Here is a 9,133-nt window from a genome sequence, read left to right as displayed (position 1 = left end):
AGGGAACCCCAGAGACATGGGCCTGACCCTTGAAAGGCAGAGCAAACCATCACTGGTCATACCCAGGGCTCCATGCCCCACACTGCCCTCAGCTACCAGCTACCTCAAGCCTCTGGGCTGGGGCCTCGGCACTCGGGAAGCCTCTTGGAGCTGAAGCTGGAGGTTAAGGGCCTGGGCCAGGGGCTGGGGGCTGAGGAGCCAGGAGAGGCCTGAGTCTGGCAGGTCCCCCTCCCCACCCACACGTGCACCTGTGCCAGAGGCCCTGGTGTGGGTGGGCAGGGCAGCAGGGGCTGGGGCACATGCTTCCCCCATCGAGAGCTGAGACCTGTCCTCCATGTCCCCATGTCTTGAGAGCCTCTGGGCTGAAGGCTCCTTTCACGAGAGCAAAACAAATGGCATTGACCTTGGAAGATGCCTTGTCCCAAACCAGCATTTCCTTCTCGGCATCACTCGGGGACTCGGGGGCCACAATGAGGAGCGGGCAGCCTCAGGCCCCCAGGCTCCTGTGACCGTCCCCCATCCCCACCCCCTGTGGTAGTTACATAACTTGAGGGTATCAAGAGTGAAGGGATCCCTCAGGAACAGTAATGGGAGTAGCAATACCATGAGGGTAGGGGAAGATGGGAGGAGAAAGGAGACCTGATCACAGTGATCGTTGTGTAACTGCGCCCACCCCCAAGGGCACGAACAACAGAAATGGGTAAGGGAGACAGTGGATGGTGTAAGATACGAAAATAATAATAATTTATAAATTATCAAGGGTTCGTGAGGGAGGGAGGGTGGGGAATGGAGGGAGGGAGGAAAAAAATGAGGAGTTGATACCAAGGGCTCAAGTAAAAAGAAAAGGTTTTGAAAACGATGATGGCAACGTATGTACAAATGTGTTTGACACAATGGATGTATGGATTGTTGTAAGAGGCCCCAATAAAATGATTTTTTTTTAAAGAATGAAGGGGTGTTTAGCCTGTAATCAGGTCACAGCCTGATGGTGCCTCTTTGTGGGCATGACCTTCTCATGAGGATTCTGGGAACTTCCTCTCTTTCTCCCTGGAGGTGGGCCACACTCTCTGCTTCACCTTCCTGCTAAGGAACCACGCCTGGAAAGCTGGAGGAGCCACGTGGAGACTGCGCCAGTGCTGAGATGCTTCCACCACCACTGGATCCACAAGACTTTTCACCCATCGGCCTGTGATCTTCCTGCATTTTGCGTCATTGCATGTGCTGCGTGATTCTAAAGAGGAATATATGGACTTACGGAGCTAAGGGATGCTGACAGCAGTCATCTGAAAGCTGTGACCTCCTCCCATGCGACCTTCCCTCCCAAGCAACCTTCCCCTGCCACATGACCTTCCCCCCCACCATGCGACTTTGACCTTGATGTCAGCACATTTCTCCACCAGCCATTCACGCAGGTAGATGTCAACTTGATAAATAAGTGTGGGGTGGAGTCTAGCCTGTCAATCAGGTCACAGCCTGATGATGACTCCTTGTGGGCGTGGCCCTCTCATGAAGATTCTGGGAACTTCCTCTCCTTCTCCCTGGAAGTGGACCACACCCTCTCTCCAGTTCCCCTTCCTGTGGAGCCACATGGAGCCACCCTGAGACCTGCAAGAGCCCTGGAGATGCTTCCACCACCACTGGATCCACAAGTCTTTGCACCCACTGGCCTGCGATCTTACTGTATTTTGCGTCATTGCATGTGCTGCGTGAGTCTGAAGAGAGATTTATGGACTAGTATCAGACTTACGGGCTAATATCAGACGTGTGGACTTGATCTGGACTGGGCTAATATACAATTACTCTTCAATAGGCAGCTCTCTTTCACACACATGAGTGTCTGGATCTGTTTCTCTGGTCAACCTGACTAATAGTCATTGAAGCTTGCGTTCACTGCATGTCTGGTGCTGTTTCTGGGTGGGACTCTCTGGGAGGACCAATTGAGCACTACTGGTACATCAGTGAGGTGCTTGGCTTCCCACCAAACAGTTGGCTGCCCAAACCTGCCCGTGGCTCCCCCGCCCCCGGCAGGGTAAAGTCCTGGTGAACTGCTGGTCAAGATGGTGGCCTACAGGGTATCCTACCCTGTCCATGGGTGACCATGAGTTGAAACCAACTTGGCAACAGCAGGCTCTGGTGATCGTGTAGGCTGTTTATAAAGCAGGGTGATGGCCACTGCCCCAGGCCCCAGGATGTGGCGCACAGATGCCTTTTCTGAGTCGCATGGTTGGACAGTGCCTGGGGGCCTGTGGTAAGTTGGTTTTCCTTGGGGAGGAATCTGGAGGGTGCACTTGGCCAAGAAGCTCATGGACAAACCCAAAGACCGAAGGTCCGAGTCTCCTTAGGGACCACAGGAGGTGCCTGTGCTCTACAGCTGACACACAGGCCATCAGGGCCCTGGGGCAGAGGCCCAGTTCATGCACACACACAACACACACACACACACACACACACACACACGCCTCCTCATACATACACACACACACACTCCACACACACACATAGCCTCCCCACAACACCCTCATACACACACAGTTCCCCCCCCCCCCAACACACACTCACACAGAGGCATCCTGTGTTGAGCAGGCTGGCTGGCCGCTGGCGTGGCCTGAAGACAGGTCTGGCCCAGGCTAACAGGGCCTCCACCAGCAACACTGCTTTCAAAATGCGGGACCAGCCTGCACTGGCACAAGAAAGGTCCTGCACTACAGGTGCCGCCCCCAATGGCGTTGGGCCAGCCTCTCTGGGTCTCCCTCCCCCTCTGCCATGACAAGGGACGCTGAGTGACTGAGGACGTGCTGCTGTTTGTTGTTATGTTGCTCGGTGTCATCCAGTTGGTTCCTGTGCACAAGACAAAACTGTCCTGAACACACATACACACACACACACACACCGGCCCATGGCTGTCAAGTTCGAGCCCATTGTTGCAGGCGCTGTGCCAGGCAAGCTCCTCGGGGTCTTCCTCCCTTTCACTGCCCCTCAGCCTTACCCAGCAGGGTGTCCTTTCCCTGCGGTGTGTCCAAGAGCATCTGGCCAGCTCTCCCCACTCGCTTTCTGGTCATGCTTCCCAGACAGATTTGTTTGCACTCTGACACTTCCTTAGATACTTAACCGCTGTCCCCAACACCAGCGTCCAAGGGCACCCTTCGTGTGTGGTCTTCCTTATCCAGAGCCCAACTTCCATGCGCATACGAGGTGATTGGAAATACCGTGGCTTGGGCCAGGCATACCTGAGTCCTCAGAGTGACATTCTTGCTCTTGAACTTTAAGGGGGTCTAGTGCAGCAGATTTGCCCAGTACGACACATTGTTTGATATACTGACTGCTGTCCCCGTGGTGTTGGTTGTGGGTCCAAGTCCCGGACAACTTCCTCCATTTCACACGACCTTGCCTATTGATCCTACTACGAAGAGTTTGCTTTCAGTTGAGTTGCCTTCTGTATTGAAGGCTTGGTCTTTGGTTTTCGCCAAAAGATACTTCAAGCCCTCTGCACTCTCACCGAGCAGGACTGTGCCATCTGCATAGCTTCCCCCACTCCTGACACTCCTCCTTCTTCCTCCAGCCAGCTTCTCACAGGAATTTCTCAGCACACACGTTGAACAAAGTGTGTTGAGGGGATACAACCTGGACACACACCATGTTGTCTCCTCCTATTCTGTCAGAATGACTGCTTCTTGGTCCATGTGCTGGCAACGGTACCCAGAGCTTGTGATGAGCCATGAGTTGGATGTCGTAGCATAGTAATAAAACAGACGTGAGCGTCTTTCTGGTGTTCTCTGCTGTCAGCCAAGATCCATTGACGTCAGCAGTGATAGGCCTTGTTTGTTTCATGTCCTCTTCTGGATCCGGTTTACATTTCCGGCAGCTCCCTCTGATTGCACTGCTGCAGCTGTTTTTGGATGATCTTCAACAGAATTTTACATGTACTTAATATGGGCTTATATATCCGATTTTATGAAGCATCTATTTAACTCTTCTTTTAAAAAATTGTTATGAGTTCAGTGAAGGTTTACTGAGCCAATTAGTTTTCTGTTCAACAACCATATTGTTTTGAGTCCTTGATTGGATCCCCACAGTGTAGCTTCACGCATCCCACTGCCTCCCTGGCCTCCTCCTGCCCATTCTTCTTTCTTCCCTGAACCCTGCGGAAATGTGTCCTCGGGTACATGCCGCCCCTTGGATCCCACATGGGTGGTGATTCTAAAGAGCACACACCACCCCAGTCTCCCTTACAAACCTGCGTAATGTTGGGTAGAACATGGAGTCAGGAGCCAGGCCAGTCCCAGAACTGCAGGGTGGCCAAAGGCGATCATATTCTGGAAGGGCTCACCAGTCTCCATCTGACCGTTAACCTGGTCTCCTTGATGACTTTGAGCTTTGCTCCAATGTCCCTTTTATCTGGGACCTCCCAATGTGATCCTTTTCAGAGCAGATGGTGGTGGTGAGTGGGCACCATCTAGTTCCCCCCGCCTTGAGGTTGTGGAGAGTGATTTCCACACGGCCCTTTGTCCTCGGGAGGAGCTCTTGCTGTGCAGCTTCGGTCTCCTTCACTCTGCTTTCCTCCAGATGGGAAGAAACCAATAGTTGCTTTTAGATGGCCACTCGTGACTCTGTGCACACACCCTGTTGCAGCAAAGTAGGATATAGAGCATTGTCTTCGTTGACTATAGTAGGCCAGTTGAGCTTGGCATTCCCCAAGACATACAGTCCTAAGCTCCCAGGTCCCTCAAGGTGTTTGGTTATGGCTAAGATATTGTGATAACTTTGTCCCATGTATGTGCCACAACATGCATAGATATAGTTACAGCAAAGATCAACACACATCCACAAATGTCCTCTAGCAAACCTAAAAATATTCATGAGTACCTGTCCACTCTTTCGCCCACACCTGCTCAGCCTGCACGCCTGCCCATGCACTCACTCATAGATCGGCGTTACTGCAGGATTGGGTAAAGAGTGTGGCTGATCTTTCATACATCGGCGTTACTGCAGGATTGGGTACAGAGCAGTGTTGACCTCTCCTGCCGTTAACTCTTGCACCCCTCCAAGTGTCTTCCCCATCACCATTACTTTTTGCTGATCTCCCTATTAGTTTATAAAGACTTTCCCTTGCCCCAAGTTATCATGTCCAGCCTCTATTAATTGGCCCTCGCTTCCCCTCTCAACTCCGTGGAACATTTCATTGAGTGTGACCACCTTTCATGGGCATTTTAACCTAGTGGCCTCAGGAAATGTTTGATGCTTCGTGCTTGGTGCATTTCCCTCAGAAGAATGTCCTCCAGGAGCATCCCTGTTGTGAGGTGTTTTGCAGACGCGTTGTTCATTAAAACTGAGCAATAGGAGTCTAGGAACCTTGGAAGTCCCCAGAAAGGATTTGAGATGCTTAAAGATGAGTGCCCTAGGCCGGGTTGTTGCCCTTGCTGCTGTCGTTGTTGTTGCTGTTGTTGATGATGTTGATGTTGTTGATGTTGATGTTGTTCCTGTTGTTGTTCCTGCTGATGTTAAGGTTGATGTTGATGTTGTTGTTGATGTTGATGTTTTTGATGGTGTTGATGTTATTGATGTTTTGCTGATGTTGTTGATGTTGATGTTGTTCCTGCTGTTGTTAAGGTTGATGTTGATGTTGTTGTTGTTGTTAGGTGCCATCAAGTTGGTTCTGACTCTTTACAACGCCATGCACCCTGGAAGGAAGCAGTGCCCAGTCTTGGGCATCCTCACAGTTGTTTTCATGTTTGAGCCCATCGTGGAAGCCATTGTTTCAACCCATCTCATCGGGGCCTGCCTCTTTTTCACTGCCCCTCAGTTTTCCCCGGGCGACGTCCTTCTCTAGAGGTTGGTCTCTCCTGACGACACGTCCACAGTCCCTAAGACAAAGTCCCCCTCCTGCCTCGGAGGAGCACTCGGCCCTTTCTTCTTCGGAGACCGAGCTGTCCGCTCTCTCAGCTGTCATGGCGCTCTCCACGTGCTTCGCCAGCACCGCCATTCAAACGCACGACTTTCCTTGGGTCTCCTCACCCAATGTCCGACTTTCACACACAGATGAGGCCATTGAAATACCAAGGCACACCTTGGTTCTCAAAGTAACGCCCTTGCTCTTTGGTGCTCTAAAGAGGTCTCACGCAGCAGATTGACCTAACGCAATGCATCATTTGATCTCTTGCCTGCTGCTTCCATGAGCACTGATTGTGGATCCAAGCAAGACAAACTCTTTAACAACTTCCATCTTTTCTCCATTTATCATTATTTGGCCTAGCGGTGCGATTGTGAGGACTTTGGTTTTCTTTACATTGAGTCTTAATCCACACTGAAGGCTGCAATCGTTGATCTTCATCAGCAAGTGCTTCGGGTACTCCTCACTGTCAGCAAACAAGGTTGTGTCATCTGCATTGCTATCTCAGGTTATTAATAAGCCTCCCTCCCATCCTGATACAGCATTCGTCTCCATATAACCTAGTTTCTCTAACTGCTCAATATTCAGATTGAAATGAATAAGTATGGTGAGAAGATACAATTGTAGGCCTTAGTAATCTGAAATGAACTGATATTGGCCATTTTTAATCAATCATAGTTTACTTTGTTGGGAATTAAGAATTCAGGAGGAATGGCATCTAATTCATTGTCAGAAAAAACATTTCAAGATCCATCTTGAAGTACAATGCTCTATATACCTAATAGGAAGGCAGTTAATACAACTATTATTCAAATATATGCACCAATCACTAAAACCAATGCTGTAGAAATTGAAGAATTCTACCAACTTCTTCAGTCTGAAGTTGATCGGGTATGTAATCAATCAAGATTAATTGATAACTGATAACTTTGGAATGCAAGAGTTGGAAACAAAAAGGGAGAAGCGGTGTTAGAAAATATGGCCTTGGTGAAAGAAAGGAAGCTAGACACCGCAGATAGAATTTTGCCCACACCAATCACTTCTTCCTTGAAAGTATCTTTTTCAACAACATAAAGGACAACTGTGCACATGAATCTGGCCAGATGGAACACACAGAAATCAAATTGACCACATCTGTGGGAAGACACAACAGAAAAGCTCAATGTCATCAGCCAAAGCAAGGTCAGTGAACAGCTATGAAACAAACCCGCAATTGCTCATGCGCAAGTTCAGGTTGAAGCTGAAGGAAATTAAAACAAGCCAAGCAAGTCGAAGTGTGACCTTGAGAATGTCCTACCTGGATTGGGAGACGATCTCAAGAACAGATTTGAGCTTCTTCAGGGTGAAAGGTCAATGGAAGTGCCCTTTCTTCCTTTCTGTGTCCACTGCGAGCTTGGCAAGCTCTGAAACAGGGACGGTGGTGCTGGTCCCGCCAGACGCAATGTGGGCACAAAGCCGTCATCAGAAAGAACATTGATGATGGTACCTCAGACCACTCCTACAGCCATGGTGGCTGGAATCGACCACTGTCCCCGCAAAGTGATGGCTGCCATGGACAAGAACTTTGCCAAGAGGTCAAAGATCAAGTCTTTTGCGAAGGTGTATAACTATAATCACCTCCTGCCCACATGGCACTCCATGGACAACCCCTTGGACAAAACTGTTGTCAACAAGGATGTCCTCAGGGATCCTGCTCTTAAACGCAAGACCCACCCGGAGGCCAAGGTCAAATTTGACAGGCAAAAACTAGGATTCCTCCAAAAACTGTGATTCTAGATCTTACTTGATTCAATCATTGAAAAACACTGCCCAAAGATCCCTTTGTCCACCTGCTGCATGCACTCTTAGACTGGGAGAAGGCACATTGGTGGGAGGAGACATTGGGGGGTGGTAGAAGGCAGGACACAAATAAAAGTAAAACCTAAAATGGAAAAAATTTTTTAAAAAGAACAGTTTGACCACATTGAACAGTAATGACCAAAGACCAAATGAGTTGTGTGGTGACATCAAAAACATCATACATAGATATTCACCTTCCCGACACAATCACTGAAGACAAAGCGAGTGCGTAAGCAAATGTGATGAAAAAAGCTGATGGTGTCTGGCTATTAAAAGATATAGCATCTGGGGCCTTAAAGGCTTGTAGTTAAACAAGCAGCCATCTAGCAGGGAAGCAACAAAGCCCACATGGAGGAAGCACACCAGCTTGTGTGATCATGAGTGTCGACGGGAATAGGGATCAGTTCAAATCCATGTGAAGGGGCATGGATGTAACGGAGACCCAAACCCACCTGCAAGGTGGCTGGACAGTCCCTCTCAGAAGGGCCACACAGGAGGATGACACATCCAGGGTGCGGTATGGCACTGATGAACCACATAACTGTCCTCTAGTTCTTTGATATTTCCTCCCCTTACTATTATGGGTTGTATTTGTTTCACCTCATTAATCATGTTAGATTAGTGTATATTCATTTTTATATTTAAGATTTCTCGGTACATGGCAGCCAAAATAGATAACCCTTCAAAAGCAGTAACAGGAGGTTCCCTGGGGTATGGGAAGAGGGGGGCGGGGGGATAGGGAGTTGATAGCATTGATGACTGTATAACCCCACTCTATAGTCGAATAACAGAATTGTATGTGAAAGGATATATTGGATTGTGTAAGATATGGAAAAAAACTATTATAGGGGAAGAAAAAAATAAGGGTTCCTGGGGGTGGGGAAGGGCAGGGATAAAGGGGAGCTGACATCAAGGGGTTCAAGAAGAAAGAAGATGTATTGAAACAGATGTGGTAGCAATTGTAAGATACTGCTTGGTGTGATTGAACTGTGGATTGTTATGCTATCTGGAAGAGCTCCCAATAAAATGATTAAAAATTTATTTTTTAAAAAAGAACATCATACATGAAAGTATGATGTCGTTTAAAGCACAAGGTCATTTAAAGGGTAGGAGAGAAAGGACAGCCGAAGCGGATGTCGGAGGAGACTCAGAAGCTTGCTCTGGACCGTAGAGCAGCTCGGGCCAGCAGTATGAAGAATGGGGAGGTTTGGAAGGCCCGCTTTGGCATTGCGTTGTTTTGCTGTGTGGGTTTAGTTATCATAGGACACAGTCCACTGTTGATAGCTAGGCCGGACAGTGCTGTACTGCTGGTTAGCCTGAGAATGTTAGGCCTTTAGTTTTCACATTTAGGTCTTAAATCTGTTTTTGTCCATAGTGTGAGGCACGGCCCTTGCTTCGTGTTCTGGA

The sequence above is a fragment of the Echinops telfairi genome, unplaced genomic scaffold, assembly GCF_000313985.2.
Source record: "Echinops telfairi isolate 266 unplaced genomic scaffold, ASM31398v2 ScPeMD7_70;HRSCAF=299, whole genome shotgun sequence".
Classification (NCBI taxonomy): domain Eukaryota; kingdom Metazoa; phylum Chordata; class Mammalia; order Afrosoricida; family Tenrecidae; genus Echinops; species Echinops telfairi.
Note: the sequence above shows the minus strand (reverse complement) of the source record.